The following is a 19,753-nucleotide window of genomic DNA, read 5'->3' on the forward strand; positions in this document are numbered from 1 at the left end:
ATACCTATTAATGTCTATCTGTTTCTCTTGCAGCCAGAGGAGAAACTACACACCCCGCCCTATGACACACGTACACATGGATGCACACACACACACACACACACACACACACACACACACGCACAGTCACACACAGTTTCACCCCAGAGCTTGTGGGGCTGCTTCCTCAAATGAACTGCAGTGGTCAGAGTGACTGAGCCTGGACAGAGTCATTAGTTGTGAGTAAACTTCTTTGGGCAGCTCAGGTCATTTCAGGCAGTGGAAGAGACTGGGAACACAGACACACACGCACACTCACACACACACACACACACACACACACACACACACACACACACACACACACACACACACACAGGTCAGTTTGGTCGGGCATGGTGTCGATCACCCCACAGCTCCTGTTGGTGTAGTCTACTGGGAAATGCCCATAGCTCTGCTAAAGTGAGTTCAATTTAATTTGAACTTCACACAGCTGAGAGAGAGAGGTGGGGAGAAAGGGACTGTGAGAGCCAATATTGCTTTGTCCTTCCTTGAAGTGACACAAACATTTAAGACTTTCCCCGTGTCCAGCATCCATCCCCTGAGAGGCGTTGCTGACGCATCTGGAGTTGCATGACTGTGTGGATACATTAGATCATGCCTCTTTCTGTTTGTCTGCCAGTCTATGCTGACAAGATACCACTAATATCATGTATCCAACAGGTCTTGGCGCAGCCCATATGGCCTTCTTCACGGTACTGTATCATTTACCTTTATTGCATGCTCTCCAGTCAGCTGTTCCCTCCTCAGGCCGCCAGGGCGCGCTGCTCCACTTCACAGCTGACAGCGCTCTCCATCTTCCAGGCGGAAAGACAGGAGCGCAACAGCAGTCTGCCTGACTCCCGACCGCATCGTACCTCTCTGTCCTGCTACTTTCTCACCCTTTCTTTTAAAGAGGATAAAGAGCGGGTGCAACCTAAAATCCTTACTGGGGAGGTTTAAGTCGGATGTTTGCTCCATGTTGGTAGTGCTTAATCACTAAGTTTCCTGTCTCACCCGCTGCGCACAAGAGGAAAGGAGCGGAACTTTCAGGGGACCTTTTCTTGCACCGGAGTAGCCGCGGGGGCAGCGCGCTGGTTTTAACCCAGGGGGTCACATCTGCCGCCGGTTCCGTTTCTCTCTAGCCCGGCTGCGGAGGTGGATGGTATGGTATAACTTTTTTTCGCTTCAGTCGAACCGATCGGCCGGTGAGAGAGTAGCCGTTTTAACGGTACTGGAGAGGGGATGCGAGCCTCTCGTCCGTCTCGGATAGCGGAGCGGCTATGAGGAGAGAGGTTCACCTTCTGGGCTAACAGAACAAGACCACACTGCACCAACAGGTATGGATCACTGGATAGCCTTCACACCTGCACAGAACAGCCTGTATCCCAGCCCATAGTTTTAAATGCGCCTTTTGTCAACTGTGTGAAAAGTGTGCCTGATAAAAAGTCAATTAGTTGGCACACCTGCCACGCGTGACTGTTGCTGCAATGAAGGTTATTTCGTCTTTGAAAGCCTTTTACGCACAGCATGGATTACACTTCATCTGTTCCATTTTAGGGAATAGACAAGGATTCGCATTGAGTTGCACGAGTTATTCAAAAAAAAAAAACACTGCTCGTGGTAATATCCCATCAGCCTGCTCTGGTAAATCAGGTTTATTATTAAGGTTGTGATTTTACTGCGAAGACAAATGATTGCGGTTGTTTCAGGTGTTGCACAGCCTATATAGGCTTGCATCTCAGACACACACGCGCGCGCGCGCACGTACACGCCGGGGCACGCAGGTATTAGCTGTGCGTATACGGGTGGCGCCGGGTTCACTGTGCTATTTTAAACAGAGCTGGTGCTTAGTGGTGGCAACCTGCATTCTTACTCCCTGTTGATTGATTTCTGGGAGCTGTGATATCTCCAGAGGTGCTAAATGATAAGTATGTTGTCTCCTTATTTCATGGAGAAAGAGCAGATAAGGAACAATAACCTTTTCCTTTCGCACTCCTATTTGTCTTCCCTTTCAACAGTGGTTTGTATTGTTTTTACATGACAGGAACAGAATGTGTTTCTACACACAGATCCCCACAGATCACCTGATGTACTGTAGATGGTGATTCATAAGATGACCTTTATTGGTGACAGTGGCAACTTGGTGCATCTGTTTGGTAGCAGAGTAGAGGCTGTGAGATGTTGATGGTGGCTACTTATAGCTCTGGATAACATACTGTTAGAAGGTAACAATTGTGTCCCTTTTCATGTTGTTTCTAAATCCTTGTGTGCGCACACAAGCTGGTTTGATTTAAACAAAGATGGTCACCCCAACTGTGAATATATTTTTGACATGCTCCTGCTCCATCTGTCTCCAACTCTCCCTCTGTTTTCACGAGCCTCTGTGAAGAGCATAGAGGAGACGAGGCAGAGAAGTGGAGTGAGGGATTACAAAAAAAACGAGGAAGAGAACTGACAGTGAGACATGATTGACACCAGAGAAAGATGTAGGGAGAGGGCGAGTAGGATGGGGGGGGGGGGGGGGGGGGGTTTATTCAGTAAACACCTTTTTTCACTAATCACAGCTGTGACAAAGAGATGAGATGGAAGGTAGAAATGGAGAGAATGAAAGGGGAAAACGAGGACTGAGGAAGGAAGGATAGGAAAGAAGCTATAGTGTATAGATGTTCCTTTTTATTAAAGTTTAAAAATGTTGTGCGCATCTATGTAAATATCTTTACAAATCTACTTTTGTGATATGTCATTTAGGAAGTGCTTAGTAATTGCAGCTTCCCTGCTGCGACCGGCTGCACACACGTTCCAGTAAATAAAACACAACAGTACAGTACTTCACTTCACGTGATTGCTGAAATATGTGTTGCCATGTTGGCTAAGTCACGTTATATCTCCTCCAATGAGGCAAATAATTTAAGTAAAATAACATGAGCGATAAAGAGGATGGCAAGGCAAAGAAGACAGTATGTGTGTGTGTGTGTGTGTGTGTGTGTGTGTGTGTGTTTGTGTACGCTTGTACTTCTATCTTTGTGAGGTTGTAGACTTAAATTGAGGACGTTTCTGGAGAGTGAGAATTAATTTTTTTAGGATTTAGGGTAGATTAAGTTAAGGTTAAGACTTAGCTTATGGGCTGCAATTTGTCAGAGAGGATCTTCAAAAGATTAAAAGTACATAGGTGTGTGTTTACTTGATTAGTCATGTTATGGGGGATCCAGGTCCCACCAGTGGACAAAAAGCTGGTCCCTACAAGGACAGCCATTTACCACACAGCACTATGCATATAGAGCAGGTCTAGACTGTACCTTTTGTAATATCATTTACAGAGACCCAACAATTCCCTCCACGAGCAAGCACTTGGCGACAGTGGCAAGGAAAAACTCCCCTTTAATTGGCAGAAACCTCAATTCAGGGAGGGCGGCCAACTGTCTCAACCAGTTGGGTTTAGAGAGATAGGGGGAGATTAGAGAAAGAAAGAGAATAATGATAGCAATAATTATGATAATAATGAATAATAATATGACTAATAATAATAACTGTAGCAGGAACATGGGGGCAATAGGTGGCTTACAACCACAGATCGAGACTCTACAGCTCCTGAGGCAGAAATACCTGCTGAAAGCGACAGAAGGAGAGAGATAGGCACGAGAAAGCGCAAAACTACAGAAGTGGCAAGATTTTGTATAATGAGTATTTTCTTGCTTTCTTTTGGTGTTAAATGCCTTTATTACATAGAGATTAGTGGAAAGATGACAGGAAACGAGAGAGAGAGAGAGAGAGAGAGATGCAATAAAGGTCATGGTCGGCATCTTAATCCCTATGCCCCAGTGTATGTTCGCTTTGAAAATGAATAGGTTATATATATGAAGTGCAATGTAGGGGATAATACACTGCTTTGCAAACAAGCAGAGTTCTCAAATGACCCTTTTCCAATTGTTTTCCAATTGTTATAATTTACATTTCAAAAAAAAAAATCATGCACACACTCACACACAGTCCCCTAGCCTTGCTCCTGTCTCGGGCATAATGGCGGAGACTGCAGGCCACAGGACTTTGGTCCAAATTGGACCATTTTACCCTGCCTCCCATCTTGACCAAGAGTACACACACACACACACACACACACACACACACACGCACACACAGCCATGAGTATAATGTCAAAGCTCCTGTCCAGAGAGACAGAGGGACAGAGAGAGAGAGACAAAGACAAAGAGAACATACCAGGAAGAAATAAAAAGTACAGCATGTGTCCTATAAAAGGTGATCTCTTTTTCATTTACCACCTCCTGTAGCTGTGCATGATGACAAGAGAAAATGAGAGATTGAAAAAAGAAAGAATAAGAACGAGAAACAGGAACGAGACAGAGACCTAGACAGAGAGAGAGAAATGGAAGAAAGCAAGTTACAGGGGATAAATAAAAAGCATGCGTCCTATAAAAGGCGTTCTGTATTTCATTGGCCATCTCCAGTAGATGTGTGTGGTGTGCCGAGGCCCAGGGGGGACGAATAGCCACTCTAAATGTGTGTAACCCACATAAAGAAATTGTTTCTGGGAGATCGGGCCCCGTAAATTCATTCCTAGCCACCAGCCCTGTTCTTATCCCACCTCCCAAAGGTGAGCTATAACATCCAAACACACATATATTTTTTAGATTCTTTCTCTCCACACACACACACACACACACACACACACACACACACACACACACACAGACCCAGACCCAGACACCTTCCCTCCCCCACAGACACACATCTTTCAGCAAAACCTGACTTCATCAGTATGCAATTTTTGCTCAGGATTCACACAGGCATATACACACATTTATTTCTTTTGCAGGAAATACGCATTCACACAAACACGTACACAAACACGTACACGCACACATTTCTTTGCCTCCCAAATGGCTTGTGTGGGACAGTAACGGTGACAGCTACCGCAACATCAGTACCTGCTGTGGAACAGAACAGCGTCAGAGAGAAACAGCAGCAGATGCTGCGTTCACAGCTCCAGGATTACCTTAGCCTGAACAAACTCCATTACTGCCTCTATTACCCAGGTATACACAGCCTGGGAAAAAGCACTTTGCAGAACCACTGTTTACCCAGCACCTCTCTGCCCCACACACTGCGTCCCTTGACTACAGAGCAAGGAAGAGGTGAAGACCAGGGGGAGAAGAGAGAAGTTGCATGGTGGCATGGTGGGGGCTTATCTTTCAGTGACTGTCTTTGTCGCAGCCAGGGCAGTGTGTAGTGCTGAAACAATTAGCTGGTTAATTCAGTTGTCAAATGAGAAAAAAATTATCAGTAATCAATTAGTCTGTTGATTGTCAGAAAATTAAAGCCAACGATTTTAATAGATCATTTAGAATCAAGACTCAAGAGAGCTTTATTGTCAACCCATCCAAAAACAAGTAAACAAGGGAGATGAGTATATTTAACATTTAAGCAGTGCAACAAGGCAGTCAACACAAGGCACCAAGACAAACGTGCAAAAACAGTATAAAGAGTCACTGCAAGAATGTAAAATTTATGGGTCATTTTTGAAAGCTGTTATTGTCTCTCAAGGATGTCGTTTTGCTGCTGTTCTATATTTAATATCACTGCTAATTGAATATCTGTCTTTTGGAACATTAGTCATGCGAAAAAATTTTTTAGACATTTTTTAGTCTAAACGATTAATCAATAAAAAAAATACTGTCATTGCAGTCCTAAATTAACTGTTCATGCTATTCATCAAGTAGAAATACCATCTGCCAGTTATAGCCATATTGTATTAATTTGAAAGTGTTTGGGATTAACTAAGCAATTTTAAGACACCATGCTGAACTCTTACAGTTATTCCAAAATTTTGAGTAAAGTTATGTCGTTTATAAAGCAAAAATGCAAAAACAAATCTGGTTAAAACTTAAATAGGATTTGTTGCCTTTTCTGTTTCATATCATTGTAAATATAATAATAATAAATATAATATAGTATCTTTGGGTTTTTGGACAATATATGATACAAAACAAGACATTTTCTACACTAAATGATTAACCAATTCATCTAAAAATAAGGAGGGATGCTGCAATAACTAACCTAATCACAATATTAATCAACATTAAAATAACCAGTAGTTGCAGCCCTACATGAATTATTATTCATCAAGTAAAAATACCAAACCATTGCCCATTACAGTCAAATTGTATTTATTTGATTATTGTCATTTTTTGGGGGGATAAAATAAGCAATTGTAAGACATCATGTCGAACCATGTTATTCTATGATGGCTATTTGTCATCATTTTCATCATTTTGTATGCTAAAAGATTAATCAACTTACTGAAAATAATAAGCGATAGGTAATAGATAATGATAATCAAACAAACAGACAGACAGAGAAGAAGAAGAAGAAGAAGGAGGGGAATACTCTGTGGCAGTGCTCTCCTTCTTTGACTAATGAGGGAATGTGATAGGGCAGCGGTGAGTGATGCTCTGTGTGTGAGTGTGTCTGTGTATACATGAGTGTTGTCCAAGGCTGCGTAGGTGATTGCAGTGCCAGCAATATAATGCTGAATAGCATGTGCAAAACAGCGCAAGTGGATGTGCACAAGGTTAATAAGGGAGAGAATGAGAGAGAGCATGAGCGGATGTGTGAGTCTGAGTGTGAAAATTCACTGTAAGAACGTGTGCTTGTGCGTGTTTATGTCTGAGGTGAGTGATGAACTGCCATGTATTTGTGTTGAAAGCCATCCATCACCCTCATCAGTGACTCTGGGGTCCTGTCATTACATGTTTCCCTTCATTTACACTGTTAATGGCCATCTCTCTTGACCAAACTCTCAGTTTCAGAGTCTCACTGTCAGTCTTTCACTCTCCAATTAAAACTTTCATTTTTAAAATAGAGGTGAACATTACAAATTAATCTTCTGGCTTCTTTTCATAGTACGTTCAGTCTGTTGCTGGTTGAGGCTGTTACATTCAGTGCAGTACAAATCTAGGCCCATAGGCATTGTTTGTAAGATTAGCAGCTCAGCACTCAGCCACTTCTTTATTTATTTTATGGCTTTTGTGTTCTTTTAATGTTTTTTTAAACAGTGTATGTATTGGATTTTCTTATTTTTCCATAAGAACAATCACAATAAAACAAACATATCAACAAAAACAGCTCAGATCAACAAACACATGCAGGAGGAAATCACAGGTTACAAGGCTTCAGAAGACTCCTTGTTAAATAATGGAGAAAAAAATCAGGTCTAAGATAATTCAGATAGGGCTACAAGATCTTATTGAACTGATCTGCCTAGAGTACTTGTAAGATATTCCAAATGAACCAGATGAAATATAACTTTACACAAATCCTTAACAGTCGGGCCCTTATCATTAGTCCACTGTAATAAGCAAAAGTAAGAATGTTATGTAGGCTTTTGCTACCTGTAGTAGTTATATTTCTACTTGGGAGGCCCAAAATCAAAGACATTGGATCCATCTCTAAATCTTTGTCAAGAATTTTTTCCATTGCACATAGTATTTCAAACCAATACTTCTATAATTTACAACATGACCACAGGCAATGGGTTAAAGGGGAGGAGAAAGTGAGGGGTTACAAGGGTGCTTGCGGTTGGGGGACATACTGTATGTATTCTGTGTAATTCTAAACTGGATTGCTGTTGTTTAAGTACAGATGGATATCTTTTTGGCGTAACTCCGAATATCCTCCCATGTCTCCACATCAATAATCACTGACAATTCCTTCACCTATACACCTTCAATTGTCATAGAAAGAATTAAGAGGCATCTTCCCTAGTTGTTGAAAGAGCATTTTCTTTATAGTAGATCTATAAGGGTCATACTCATAGCAATATAAAGTCTTATTGCTAAGAAATTTTTACAAAATCTTGTTTTGGGATCTGGTATTTCTCTAACAGTTGTAGATTGGCTTAAGACTATTTTAAAAAATAAGTTTCTCAGTTTGGTTATATCTTTGCCTTCCCATTACCGGAAGCCAGGATCCAACATTCCTGGCAAAAGTTTGAACCCCTTCAGACGGCGGGCTGAAAGGCACTGATTGGTATTGGAATGGCACAGTTATCTCTTGAAATTTCACAAAAGAGTAAATCTTGCAATCTGTATTTCTATAATGATGATTCAGTGTCCAGCCAAATAGATGAAGTTCTTTACCCATTCGGATATAAAACCTCAAACTAGCACACAACTGGCATACTTTGATTTGGAATCTAAGCCATCCTGGCAGCTGTTTTAACATGCTTCTAACCAGAAGGAAAGGTACTGCTCTCACCAGTGAGGTGAGCTTCACTGCTAAAGGCTACTGATTCGGTCAGTGACAATGGTGTATCAATATAGTCAGTTCACTTTGAAGATTTGGCGTTACAGATTTATTTTATTGGCATGACTATCATCAAGTGTAGTACTGCTAATGTTGCACATGGTTTACCATGTATAACAATTCAGTATTTTTCTGAAGAGACAACAACTCTAAAATCTCTCTCTCTCTCCAGGTCTGTCTTTTACACTTGCAGTGAAGGAGAACTGCATGCATGCATGTTATGGCAATGCTGTGTAGTCTCTCCACACCTGTCTCCTCAGGACAGACGCCATCTGCACACACTACATACCGTTACAACAAACTGATGCTGGCTGGATGTGAATGTGTAAGCTTTTACCTCTACCCAGACTCTCATGCTTTTCTTCCTTGATGGTGCTCAGAATAATTGAAATGCCCTCCTAAATATCAATACATTTCACAGTGTTAAAGCAGTGTTTAATTTGACTGCAAAGTAAAAAAAAACTGGCCTTGTAAGCAGTTGTTTGATTGACGGCAGTTTTGTGCTGCAGAACTGTAAAACCTGAAGACTCTTTGAGGTATAATTGACAATATTTCAAAAATATGCTGCAGTACCATGGTAGTCAAATTCATGTTGTGCAGGTGAACTACAACTATGTTTGCTATTGTAGCAGCCAACCTGAGGTGACACGTTGCGACTTATTAAGAAAGCAGTTTGACTTGTTGATTTTGGCGCGGCTGTAGCTTCTGCTAATGAGTCTGCAGTGACAGGACTATCCAACAGTGTGTGGGCTGGGATGTGGTATCACTTTCAGCAGCAGTTATAAACGGACCAGGGCAGACACTGTAGCTTTGGCGGTGTCAAGGCTGACTCATTATGGCTGGCGGCAAAGAAGAGCTGTTAGCCAGAAGTCAGAGCTACACCACACGTACAACCCTCCGGCTCAGGCAGCTTTCTTCATCAACAACCCCTAGACAGTAATCACTGTGGTCATTAGGCCAGCATAATTAGGCTCAGCCTTGTGTGTGTGTGTGTGTGTGTGTGTGTGTGTGTGTGTGTGTGTGTGTGTGTGTGTGTGTGTCCTGTCTCTGCTCTCTTCGGAGGCATGTTTTTGTGAGTCTGGCCTTGGTCATTCCTTCTGCGATGGTGAAGATTAAGGTAAGGTAGGGAGAAAATGTTGTCCCGAAGGTTGTGACGTGAACCTCAGAGACACTCACAGTCACTGATAAACGGAGCCACTGTTGACAGAGTATAACGAGTTGTAAACTCTCTCACTCGTCTTTTCTTTTCTTTAAATATCCTCCCTCATGATTTTTTTTCACGTCTGTGTGGCTCTGGGCCTGTCTTAGTTGCTGCCTGTGTTTATCTGTGTATGCCCTTTTATCTTGTAGTCTTTGATTATGTTCTTATAAGTGGAACCACTAGCTACTTTATGGTTGCCTCATTAGGTTGTCAGGCAAGCCCACAGCACATGCAATTATATCTAATTATGCAATTATTAATTCAGAATGAATCTTTATATACTGTAGATTGGTATGTTTGAGCAGGAGCACGTGCGCAGCGGTAATTAGTGCAATTTTGTGGGTGGTTGTGGTGTGTATGAGTACACACTCCATCCAGCAGCTCATCTTGGCTACTTGCTTAATCTAGTCTCTTTTCTCACCATGCAGAAGGATCTAGAAAAAAACTAGGATTTAAACATTGAAATTCAACACTAGTGCTGAAAGTACTTTTATAAACATAATAAAATATTGTCTTGACTTGGTTGTCAGTCTTCTTCATGCTTAATGGCCTATTGCTTATGGTACAGCAATTTTAATATACAATAGTGCAGCTAAAAAGAAGCCTACAGTTTTAGTCTGTCTCTCCATGCTATCTTGCCATCAACAGCTTTTTTTTTGTTGCGTTGCCACCATCTGACTGAACCTGGAGGGGGCGAATGTTGTGGTAATGGCTACATGTAGGTGGGTCCTATGGTGTCAACACTGCATTTTCAGAAACATACTGTAACGTTAAGTCATGCACTTTAGTCACCGAGAAGTTTGTCACTTTGGCTTCAACCATAAATGACACAGTCTGCCCAGTAAGAGGGAACACCTTGTTAAGAAGCTCAAGAGCGCAGGACTGGTTCTCCTAATCCGTGCGCTTCAACCTTCAAGCACTGCCAGAGCATTCCTGTTTGTCTACAAGACATGTTTCATACCAGCACTTCAATAGATGAGATAAAAAAAAACACAGTGGAAGAGGGGAATGAGCTACAGTAGGTGGTGCGCTTCGGTGTGTCATATTTCTCTATAGATCTTATTGAGGAAAGCAGGCGAGGCTGCTAGGCTCCCAGTGTGTGTGAGACAGGGCTGACAGTAATACAAGCAGTATCTGGCACCCCCTCCCAGGGATCACATCCTTAAGAAGGTTTCTCTTACTAATCCCCTCCTAATATGACTAATATTATGACACTGCCATTAGCCACAGCACTCGAAGGGCACACACAGGGAGAAAACTATAGCCACACACATCGGCATGCCCACAAACAGAGTTACAGTGGAGTCTGGGTGGGTTTTAAGTATTAATCTGCAACATATTCATACAAATACTGCTAACAGTTGTTTTAATGCTCTGTTTATGACTAAAGACAACATCCATCTAGCGTTTACATTTATCATCTTAAGCATCCTGTGCTTGGTGGTCATATCTGGAGGAAACCATTAGGTGGACAGATAACGATGTCCTTTATATTTCTGCAAGCAGCCACAGCTGTTCATTACAGGAATGTGTTGCTTAGCTGGACTTGATAGTCCCCCAAGGCAGAGGAGACAAAGATATGTGTCAGTGCCTACAGAAAACAAGGCTTAATCAACAAACGGCATTAGGAAAACACAATAGACACAGCAAAAAGATGATATCTTCTGTAGGAAATGCAACACCAGTAACGGTATTTAGCACCAAAGATTACGTTAGAATAAGAAAAGAGGATTTCATTCATAAGCACTTTAAGGTCATTTAGAATTTCATTTGTCATTTTTAAGAGTTCACGCTTTTCTTTGGTTATAGTAAAAAAAAAAAAAGCCTCACATATATGTCTTGTCAGTAGATAAGACAACATTCTCTCAGTTCAAGCCAGGATAAGACTCGGCCTGTGTCGGAGAGATGGAGAGATACTCTGAATGCAGAACAAGAATTCTAATTTTAAAGCCATGAATTACCAAAAGGCTGCTTTCAATTTGATTGAATCCAACTTTATTAGCATTCCGCCTGCCTTTATGTGATGAGGCTGAGCCAGGCTTGTGTCCTCTCCCTGGCTGCAGCTGTGGCAGAGAAGGGCACAAAGAGGAGCTTAATTTGTGATGCCAGTGGCTTTAGGGCTTTCGATCACAAGGAATTACATTGTCAATATGTTATCTACACATTTTTGCTCTTATCTCACATAGAAATTCATTGGCTTTGACCTATTAAGCATGTTTGTACTATAGTCTGTACTATAATTTGAAATAAAACAGTGGTTACATTTGTAGCCATGCTAGCGATATGGTTCTGTAGATGACAATGTTGGTCTGTTGGTCAGTTTGTTGTTCCAACTGGAATATCACACTACTACTGCCATAAAATTTTGTATAGACATCCATGGTCCCCAGAGCATGTGTTCTACTGACTTTGGTGATCCCCTGACTTTTTCCTCTAGCACCACCAAGAGGTTGATACTTTTGGTTTTGAGTGAAACAATAGGACAGATTACCATGAAATTTGGCACATTCATCCATGTCCTTCTCAGGATGAATTGTAATAACTATATCTTTCACGCGCCATCATCAGGTAAAAATGTATTTGACCAATTCTTTATGTTATGATCTACAAAACCAATTGGACATTGGTTTAGCACTTAACATTAGCAAATGGTAACAAGATAAATAGGTTTACAACATTATACCTGCTAAACATCAGCATGTTAGCATTGTCGCTGTTAGCATGAAGGCGTTAACATTTCGCTGAAAGTGCCACTGTGTCGAAGTACATCTTCACAGCATGGTTATAGTCTTGTTTTTTCCCTCATTAACTATGACCCTTTTGAAAGGTATATTTTACTGCATTAAAATGTCTGCAAATGACTCAACCTATGTAATATATTTACTTAAGTTGTTTACTTACATTATCCCAAATATTCCGTTATATATATCTGATCGGCCCACCCAAGTTAAGCAACTCTACATTTTACCGAATGAAGGATTTTAGTCATTGGACGTCTGGAGCTTAAGTTATCATAGAAACAAGCTGAGCAAACATTAGCAGCAGTTATGGCTTGCAGTGTCCAGTGTCTGCTGAACAGTGTCGGAGAAACACAGATTTTTTGCATAAAACTGCATTTTTCAGTGTTTCTAATAGTTTTATTCACATGGTCCGTTTGATTAAGAGAGGAGGAGACCACTGCAGAAAATTCGACTTCCTGTTAACAAAACTCCTGAACGATGAACACTGAAGGAATGGGGAAGCTGACTGCAATGAAGGCAATGACAACTCTCACGATCCCGTGATGAACTTTGTGACGTCATCAAAAGTCTTTTGTTATTGTTTTGATGTGAGAGACAGAAGAAGCAGCAGAAAAGGACATAGTGTGTGTTTAAATATCCCAGATTTTATTCTCAGTCTATTCTGAACATGAACATGCCATTGGCTGACTATAACTATTATCTACTTTAATCCTGTTCGACTGTCATTAATCTGTCTTGAATTTTTTTTGTAAGTGGCAAGGGGCTGATAGAGGAGGTGTTAGGTGATTTAAAAGGTAAGACATAAGGTACGATTTCACATTCTGTTTTTTGTATGCTGTAGGAATTAGTCTCAGACTGAGCTGTTCTTTATATAGTCTTAGACTTAGAGGTAGAAATACTCTGTACAATCAGCATACCCCTGACTACATTAATAAGGCCCTTAAAGGCCCTCTGACCTCTTTTTGAGAATAACTGTCCTGTATCACCACGCAAGACAGCACCTAACGTGGTAGGGAGCTGTCTGTGGTGCTGCAGGAAAGATGTGCAGCTAGGAGCAAACGCGCCATGTTAACAGTGGTCACTGTAACCCACTTGGTATGCATGCCATGAATTTATCAGATCACAATCATTTCTCACTGTGAATGTGTCACTCCCCAAAATGTTTGGCCACCCACATGATAATGATGATGACAGTGGTGCCCTCTGGTTGCCTGTCCGAGGCAGAGGGGTTAGGTTAGAGTTGGGGGCAGCTTTGTTCACAGTTGAGACTTCCCAGCATGGAGAGATGGGGATTTTAAGAATCTGCTTGACATAGCGCAGTCCTTCTCACCCCCGAAGGTGTTTGGAAAAGAGGAGATGCAATGCAATGCAATGAGGCATAGTGTAGAGGAAATCCATCTGACGTTGAGTTGTTTGTTCATGGGGAGAAAGAGGAGAAGGGAGGGCAAGGGGTCACTGAAAAGGAAGAGCTGCTAAAAAAAACCAAAAGGAATTCTTGAAAGTGAGGACATGGAGGAGAAACAAAATAGGACGACTTGTGAAAGAAGCATTTTGAGTTTCATGCAGTAGAATTTCTATAATAATAAACTGCTCAATGCGTGATATTTGAATCAGTTTTTAGGGGAACTCGGTGTCTCCTTGAGCCACTCTAATTCAATTTCAACTTTAAAGCATCCTGTTTAAATATTAAACAACCCCTCTCCAACTCTCTGTCTCTGTGAATGTGTATGTGCTTGCTAGTGAAAGTGAGTGCATATGTGCAAATGTGCATGCATGTGTGAACTTGCACCTCATTAATAGATGATAACCCCGGCTGGACAGAGCTGTGCTAATGCACTTGTTGTCCAATCCTCTTTTTCCATGTCTCTGCATGTCCATCTCTATCAAACGAAGCACAACTGTGATGGACTTTGGAGAACTGTGAAGACTGAAATGGGAGTTTGGGATAGGGTTGATATGAGGATCCTGTGTGTGTGTGTGTGTGCATGTCCGGGGTAAGCCTAAGGGTAAGCTTTTAGAGGTCTGAGCAGAAGGGTGTGAGTGAGAAGGAGAGGACAGATTTGAGCAGTTATCTCTCCCAGCAGACCTCCTGTCCTGCCTGCCCATATATCCACAAACACACACACATACACCATTCCCATCTGTAATCATGTTTAGCGTGGCTCTCTCACGCACATACACAGTCCAGTGTGGACTATCACATCCAGCTCGAACAGAATGCCTATGCGGACTGAGTCTGGCTGCTCTGTATTTGTTGTGCAGCAACAGCAAAATCTCGCCACTGTACCTCCTATTGCTCACCAGAAACAAGCCCTGAGCTGTGAGCAGACAGAACATTGCCCGGGATTGTGGGGTTGATGCTATTTTTACTGCCAGTGTGATGAGGGATGTGCTGAAAGAAAGCTCGGCTCCTTTCCCCTCCCAGATACTTTAATTGGAATGCTTGCAGTTCCTGCTGTATCACCTGTCTCTTTGTTACCGCAAATGAATACATGTTAGGGAGATACAGTTAATGGATAGATAAATTTACTGAGAATACAATTTGCACTTGCTTTGTTTCTGGTGAGGGCAGGTTTGCAAAGAAAAGGCGCCAGAGCTGGCGACTGGGTATGCATCTGTGTACTGTAAGTGTGTGTGTGTGTGTGTGTGTGAGTGTGTGCGTGCACGTGCATGGCACAGAGCATTGCAGTTGGAGTGGAAATCAATGCAGAGAATATAGTGGCAATTACTACAGCAGCCTGCAAGTGAACCTAGTGGAACAAACTAACTAATACATGAATAAATAAGCACAGTGAAATGGAGATGTGTATGTGTGTGTGTGTGTGTGTCTGTGTGTGCAGACTGGTCTGTAGATCTTAGACAGTCCTTTGCTGTGCCAGCCAATTAACGAAGTGTGTAAACCGAGCTCATTAAAGAAACACAGCGTTGGCCACACAGTAACAAACACTGTCATAGGCACACACACATACACACTCAGTATCAAACCAGACTCTTTCCTATATCAAGCATACCATCCATAGGAAGTGAACACCCCCACCTCTCCCCCCAACAGAGGTCTACTACAAAGTGTCTTGTATTGTCTGCTTGTTTGTGGTTGCAACTGTGTGTATGTCCTTTTTTGGGTTCGTGAGTTCGTGTCTGTGCGAGTCTGTTTGGACAAGCTGTTAAAGATTGATTTAGAGTTTGTTGCTTTGAACCAACTGCCAAGTGAGAAGTGCCTCACTAACCCTTCGTGTTCAGAGAACAAAAGCTCTTGAAGGTCCCCACCTACTAACCATTCCTCTCTCTTTCTCTGTCTGTCTTCCTCTCTCCATGACTCTGCGCCTTTTGGCTTCTTTTCTTGTCTTACGCTCCTTTATTTCATTCCGGGCTCTCCATTTCTGTGACTCTGCACTCTTCTGGTTTCAAGTGGTGGATGAGTGCAGCGCAAATATAAGCTCTTCATTTGCTTAAATGTGTTATAATGTTGAGTCACGGAAATGCTGTTTTGTTGGTATCGTGAGCGAGCGCTTGGTGTCTGTGTCTCTTAACTTTCTCTGCTCAATAAGACTGTAAAAAATAAGCAGCCAGGAGACTTAGGTGAAACTGTTTACTCGTACCGCGCTTAGTAACCATGATTCATTGGACGGTGTGGACTATTATTAGTCATTCAAATAAGGAAAACAGAACAAAGTGGGCAAACAGAAGTGTGATGGGATTAGACATTGCAGTTTGTGTTAGTCCTTCAGGGTCTGGGTGCTGAAAGGCATGCCTGTCTCTTCTGTTTCTGCACCACACGTGTCTCAACTTAAATCAACTCAGTTTAGTTTAACATTGCGCTACAGACATTTTTTAATCTTTTCATTCAGTTGAAAAGTAAAAAAAAAAAAAAAAACTGCTTCTGAAAAGTGAATATTTGCTTGCTTTTCTCTGCTTCATATCACTGTAAATTGAATACCTTTGGGGTATTGTTTGTTGTTCAGAACTAAGAAATCAATTTCAGCTTTAGTAACTTGCATCTGTCTTTGTTTTTTAAAATGTTTTACTGTGAAATAATATTTGATTTATAAAATGAAACTAGTCATTACTTGCAACCCTAATTAAACTGCTTTTATCCATTTGTGCATGTGTGTGTGCGTCAGTGTGTAGACAGCTTGATTTCTCTTTGTTCTTGTTGCAACCCAAACAAATGTACTATTTGATGATTTCACAATATCCATTTGCTCGACTGCAAACCGTTACTTCCTGTGTTCTGGATGTCTAGCAGAAATTTAAAGGGTTTACATACATGCATACATGCAGATACATACAGCATATCTTTGTTTTTGGTGTGTGTACAATGGCTGATTATGTGCTGACCAAAGGATCTGGAGGATAGGGAAATGCACCTGCTGTATCAAAATTGTGTCAAAGATTCTGGTCAGTTAAGCAACCTAGTGCAGCCAGTTATACCTTTGATACAAAATATGATCCTAATCTTTATTATTCTACAAAACTAAGAGCATTTATTTTATTTTCACCAGCATCCTTTTGACTTCATTCTACATTCAGAGACACAGAGCAATTCTGCAGAGCAAATTTTCAACAAAGAAGTGGACAGCCAAGCCAAAATGCTAAGTCCTCATCCAACAGATGGGAGATTTAACTACAGGCCACATGCTATATTACTGAAGGGGAATCTAAGAATTGTGTCATTTTGAAAAGTCTGACTGCAAACTGGTAATCAAAGACCCAAGACCAAATCCTCCCCTAAGGCAATCATAGCTGTATTCACATACACTTATACTGCAGTATAGCCTGCAGGCCACCCATGGCTCCAACTGTATACAGCACACAGCAGGAATGAGCAGGGGAATTACAGTAGATGATGTGTTCAAACAGTTTTCTTTAAGAAATGGAGGCTGCATGCCCTACCTGCACGTATGTGCTCCATCCATCCATCCATTCATTTCCAGTTTAGTTCCTGTTGAACCCTCTACATCATGACAGTAGGAGTTGCCAGATTGGAGGGCTGCTGGGCTTGGGGCGATGCCAGATGAGCCAGGTGGTGGGAATCTGTTGGAGATTAAACTGCTTGGTGACCAGCTATCCGGCTCACCCTGGCCCTAACAGACGTGGCACCCCTGGCTGATTGACCCGTGTGACAGGTGTCGTGGGTACGGCTGGCAGGTCAGAGCCTGCCCTTATCTCCCTTCTCCTGGCTGAGGAGAGCTGTGGATGTGGGAGGTCGTTCAGTGGGGCTGCCCGATGATGAACACTTGCCATAATGCCATAATTCCACATCAAAGCAACTTTCCCATACTAAAGTCCTATTGCAATCCTATTTCTAGACAGGAAGCTGTCGGACAATTCGGCATAATCCTGGATTACATTCAGTCACATGTTTTTGACACTCGATGCCAAACCTATTTTACTTTTTCATTTCTACTATATCCATGCAACCTCTGTCGGAAGGTAACAAAATCTGCCTCCAGCACCTTGTCAACTCCCTAATACATGTCACATATTGCTTGTTTAATCTTTATAAAAACTAAAATGTAAAAATGACAAGTTGTGATTTGATGTGGGATTATGTGCCAGACCAAATTAACTATTCCTTTAATGCTAGCATTGGACATAATAACACCACTAAATAATGAGCACAGTGGTTCATTGCTGTATGTTTCTCAACAACTGAAGCTATATATACTTTACTGGACTACTTATTTTCACAATTATGCTGTATCAATGATGCAATAAAAAATGTGTTGTGAAAGTCTTTTAAATGCCTAGATTAAAGCTATTCAGCCCATCCATCCATCCATCCATTGTCAACCGCTTAACCTGCGTACAGGTGGGGGGCTGGAGCCAATCCCAGCTGACATTGGGCAAAAGGTGGGGTACACCTTGGACAGGTCGCCAGTCCATTGCACACATCCAGTCAATCCAACCAGTCACACCCACAGACAATTTAGAGTCACCAATTAACCTAGTCTACATGTCTTTGGACGGTGGGAGGAAGCTGGAGCACCTGGAAAGAACCCATGCAGACACAGGGAGAACATGCAAACTCCACACACAAAGGCCAGGACAACCGGGGTTTGAACGAACAACCTTCTTGCTGTGAGGCGACAGTGCTAACCACAGCACCACCGCACCGCCCCCTATTCAGCCCATTGAGGACCTTTTGTGTTTATGAATATGAAGGGAAACCACAGACACACAGAATAGTCCAGCGAATATACTCATACTCAGAGTGTCATACCATTTCAAGCTTTTGCATGGACACAAAGCTCTTTTGAGGAAAACAAGAATCTGAATGATTGAAGGAACACACTTTTCTTTGTAGCTAATAGGTTTTAATTCAAGGACACTCCATTTGTCCCAGTGCTCTATCCATTTCCTTTCTCTCTCTCTCTCTCTCTCTCTCGCGTCTGTTCTTATGTGCAGTACCAGATCTATGCAAGGCACTGCGGAGCTGCAGACCTTTACCTGCTCTGGTCTGGCTGTGTTAAAGGTCAGATATGAGAGGATCCCATACACACTGGTCTAAGATGTCAACACCGCCTGCCTCTCACAGTTTGGATTAAGAGACAAGGAGACAATGGCTGCCAGGAAATCACTTGTCCTCCAGCCTGTCAGTAACAGTCTGTATCTCTGTCAGGGGCGGAGTGTGTGTGTGCAAGACAGAGACAGAGCAAGCAGGTGTATGCATGTTTCTTTGTAACAACAATACCCCACTGATCCTTTTCTCCCTGCTGTGTGTGATTCTGCACATCTCTGATTGCCAGATGTGTGTGTGTGTACAGATTTATGTTGTGTGTGTCTACCAGGTGTATGTCTCTTGCTCGCAGTGAGAGATCTCTGTGTTGACAGGGCTGATGCTGTTTATTTTGGCAATATGTTGTCAGGGGCGGTGGGACACTGGGGGTGTGTGTGTGCAGAAGGGGTTGTGCTGCCGGTGAGATAGTGTGTGTGCTGAGCTGTACATCTGAACTGCTGTCAACCCCAGAAGACAGCAGTCTGTAATCAGGCATAATGAGGTGGTGTGAATGTGCATATGTGTGATTCTGGAAAGGCCCAACAGGAATCAGGTTTAATTACGAACCCACACACACACACAAACATAAGACCATACACTCTCTCCAAACTGTATCGAAACATTTTTTTGTTAGCTGAAAACAGATTGCTCTTGTAATTCTTATATCTCTGCGATCACTTAATTGTTTGTCCGCTGGTGTTTTTGATGTAGCCTTGTCTGCGAGATAGCACCCTACAGCTAACTACAGCTGCTAAATAGTAAAACCAGTGAGGAGGCAAACGCAACACTATCATTTACTGGCACCACAGGGAATTCCTTTAGGTGTCTGGTGTCTTACTTGGGTCCTTCAGTACAAACACAACACATATAGTGTTACATAAAAAAAAGAAGATTTCTCTCTTTAAGCCTTTAATAGCCACCCCCCATTTGGGGAAGAATCGGCTTAAATTAAAATACATTTTTTATAGTCTG

The 19,753-nt window shown here is 42.1% G+C and overlaps 1 protein-coding gene across 1 annotated transcript in view; it reads left to right on the forward strand.

Annotated features, from left to right (window-relative positions):
• The first annotated feature begins 840 nt into the window (after positions 1 to 840).
• LOC119904929 (chemokine-like protein TAFA-2) overlaps positions 841 to 19,753 on the forward strand; it is a 79,351-nt gene continuing 60,438 nt past the window's right edge. Inside the window, exon 1 of the mRNA XM_038721549.1 lies at positions 841 to 1,358. The gene's annotated coding sequence lies outside the window, so the exon portion shown is untranslated. The remainder of the gene's footprint in view (positions 1,359 to 19,753) is intronic.

The sequence above is a fragment of the Micropterus salmoides genome, unplaced genomic scaffold, assembly GCF_014851395.1.
Source record: "Micropterus salmoides isolate LMB-PRFRI ecotype aquatic unplaced genomic scaffold, ASM1485139v1 Ms_hic_scaffold_16, whole genome shotgun sequence".
Taxonomy (NCBI): Eukaryota; Metazoa; Chordata; class Actinopteri; order Centrarchiformes; family Centrarchidae; genus Micropterus; species Micropterus salmoides.